The sequence below is a fragment of the Euprymna scolopes genome, chromosome 21, assembly GCF_053919585.1.
Source record: "Euprymna scolopes isolate OS-2025 chromosome 21, ASM5391958v1, whole genome shotgun sequence".
NCBI lineage: Eukaryota > Metazoa > Mollusca > Cephalopoda > Sepiida > Sepiolidae > Euprymna > Euprymna scolopes.
This window is the reverse complement of record NC_136502.1, coordinates 10,138,506-10,141,992: the sequence shown is the minus strand read 5'-3', so window position 1 is coordinate 10,141,992 and position 3,487 is coordinate 10,138,506. Positions and strand designations below refer to the sequence as shown.

Here is a 3,487-nt window from a genome sequence, read left to right as displayed (position 1 = left end):
TGACTATGAAATGAACTTACTTCTCCTTGTTTTGGATTCCAGGACAATAATTCATCTAGTCTGGTGGAGTATCCATCTTCATGCTAATATATTAGTTAACATCACTTGGAGAAGGTGCGCCATTCCTTGTAAAAGCCAGTGTGGATTAGCCATACCAAAGAGATGTTATTTGGGCTGTGAATGCTATGTGATTTTGAATATTTGGTCAGGGTTTACTTCTAGGGAAAAGAATCCTTATGCCAGGTTGTCCTGACAAACCCCTGTACAGAGAGACCTTAGACACTCGAGGATAGTGTCTAGTAGTTCTCTTCCATGAATCTAAAAACTACCTGAGAAAATATACCCAATTAACCAAGTGCAAAAGAAATACAACAATTGTGATTAAAAAGATGGTTAGAATCTTTAAAAATCTTGTGGCTGAAATAGCAGGTGAATGTTTGACATTTAGAAAGATAAGCTATCCCTAATAAAAACAGACAAGTAAGAAAATTAATATATATATATATATATATATATATATATATATATATATATATATATATATAATTTTTTTATCATTTTGTTCAAGTGAGGGAGGTAGCATCCTTCCGAATACGAGACATTCACCCGCCATCTAATACATTCCAACCGGGAGATCTTTTTAAGATTATAATTGTCCCTTTAAGTGCAATGGTTTGAATTTCACTTGCACTTGGTTCACCAGGTATATTTGCCAGGTAACGTATACTGTATTTTAAAGCGAGTATTAAGTTTTCAGATATTTCTCAAATAACAGAAACAAAGGGGTCTCAAAATTTGCATGGGGCAACTTTTACGCGTATCCTTCAAATGAAAAGAAGGTTTCATTCATACTGCAAACTGGATTGTGCAAACGTTCGTCTTTTGTCCCCTCCCTCATCCTCCCCAAAACACACGCATATTCACATGTAGAGAAATGCAGGCAGACACGACAAATAACCCTCTACCTCCATCAGAAATTAGGGTCATTCACCTCATTGCATGCATGTAGGTCAGTGGACATATGCATACGGTAGTGCAGAACGGTGCATCCCATTCCCCTGCCCTTCCTTCCCCGTACCAACTCAACTCCCCCGCAAACATGCATTTAAGGAGTGAAGATCCCTTTCTACACCCCGACCCCCACACGTATGAATGCCTACGTGCATGCATGCTGAGAGATGAATGAACCAAGATGCATGAATGGAAGGGATGTGTATTTCGGGATGTGCTCCTTCTTCCTTTGGAGAAGATGGGGAACAATTACTACTAATATCATGACTACTATGACGGCAGTTGCTACTACAAGAGCACCCCCTCTCCTTACCATTTAGAATACCATTGTTGGATTAGTCCAAAACCCTTACCCCCCTCCCTCATGAATATGTTGTTATTATTATCATCTGTACTATTGTTATAGCTGTTAATGTTATCATGAGGTGGGAAACGATAATGACCTTAATTTTTAGCCCTCAAATTTGAGAAGCAGGAATAATGAATGAATGGCTGAGATAGTGAACAGCAGCTCCCTTTGGCTCCCATTCAGGCAGAAGCAACCCCCCACCCCACCCCACCCCATTTCATGCTCACCCCTTGTTCAATATATTGGAAAAAGGAAGTTATGGAGTGGGGTAGAAAAAAAGAGGTGGGGTGAAATATTTGAAAAGGAGTAATAATAATAGTAATAGTGATGATGACGATGACGATGATGATGATAATAATAATAATAATAATAATAATAATAATAATAATAATAATAATAATAATAATAGAGCTATAACATTGCACTATCACCAATAATATAACTATACAATATTGTTCAATCCTGCAAGATTAATAAAGTATGTGAAATATTTCTTGAATATATATATATATATATATATATATATATATATATATATATATATATATATATATATATATATATGTATATATAATGCGTGTGTGTTCTAGTTAAATCTATATTAATAACTAATAGTTGTGTGAGGGACAGTTTAAGACTATTTTAGAAAAAGGGTGAAAAATGTGCAATTCTGGAAAAAAAGATATTTTTAAATAATATACATAATGACACACTAAGGAAAGGTAAATAAAAATGGACCCATATGTAGGTACAACACACACACATGCACACACACACGCGCGCACTCGCGCGCAGAAGAAATTTAGAATCGAATTCAAAGAGAAAAATGAATGAAAGAAGCAATTTTTTAATGAGGAAAGGAAAGATGTTGATGCGGTGGCAGTTCGACATCAAGAATCATAATAACGTCAAATAAAACCTTAATACAAGAAATAAGCCAATATATTAAATTAAAAGAAAAAGTTATTTAAAATAACTTATTTCTTCACTGTTTGCATTTTATAATAAATGTCACTAATTTGCATATATATGTATGTGTGTGTGTATATATATATATATATATATATATATATATATATATATATATATATATATATATATGCATACACACACGTATATATCCTTTTTCCTTCTCTTCTTACCATTAAACTCCTCATTTTTCTCCTTACATTCTTCCATTATCTCCTCCTCCTCCCTCTCCTCCTCCTCCTCTTCAACCCCTTTTTCGATTTCTGGTTTTTCAACTCTACCTCTAAATCTATACCTCCTCCTCTTATCGTTACATACCCCCCCTCTTTATCATCCTCCTCCTCTGCCTCTTCCTCCTCTCAACATTCTCCTACTCTCTATGAAAACCTCACACACGCACGCACACATCTTCACACGCACACACATACACACATATGCACGCGCGCAGTCGCACGCATTGGACTCTCCGAATGCAGCGTCGGCTTCACCAACAGCAGCAGCAGCTAGATCGCTCGCTTCTTTCCTTTCCCTTCTCTTGAACTCTTATGGAAGGGTCTTCTTGTTCAGAGCACCACGGACTACAGTGGAATTAAAAACGCAGGTGAGTATTTATTTAACAAAAAAAAAAAAAAAAAAAAAAATGATGTTTATATATATGGAAATGGGGGTGAGATTACCTGGGTAATGCAAGATGGTCGTCCCGGGATGCTATTATTAATCGAAATGTAACCTTTTATGAGAATGCATCATTGACATCTCTCTCTCTCTCTCTCTCTCTCTCTCTCTCTCTCTCTCTCTCTCTCTCGAATGCATATATTTAAAAATCTGCTTGATTGATGTTTGTCATTCCTTTCCAACCCACACCCTATTTTATTATCTTTGCACTTTTTAATGAGCAAAAAACAAAAACAAAAAAAACAAAAAAACAAAAAAAACAAAGCAATTACCCTCTCAATGTGCATGCTTTTTCTTGTGTTTTTTTAAATTTTATTTTTGCAATTTTTGCAATGTAACCCAAAGCTTGACTTAGTGCTACTAATTTGCATTTTCTAACCCTGGTTCACGTATGAACTTGCAGAATAAAAAAATATACTGGTATTCTACTAGTATATACATAAGGACGACTGCATTTTTGAAAAAATATTTTTATTTGGTTGA

At 35.2% G+C, this 3,487-nt stretch overlaps 1 protein-coding gene across 2 annotated transcripts in view; it reads left to right on the top strand.

Moving 5' to 3' along the window:
• The first annotated feature begins 2,731 nt into the window (after positions 1 to 2,731).
• LOC145241987 (protocadherin beta-2-like) overlaps positions 2,732 to 3,487 on the top strand; it is a 124,160-nt gene continuing 123,404 nt past the window's right edge. Inside the window, exon 1 of one of the 2 annotated variants that reach the window (XM_080104862.1) lies at positions 2,732 to 2,930. The gene's annotated coding sequence lies outside the window, so the exon portion shown is untranslated. The remainder of the gene's footprint in view (positions 2,931 to 3,487) is intronic. The other variant, XM_080104863.1, reaches the window with a different exon arrangement.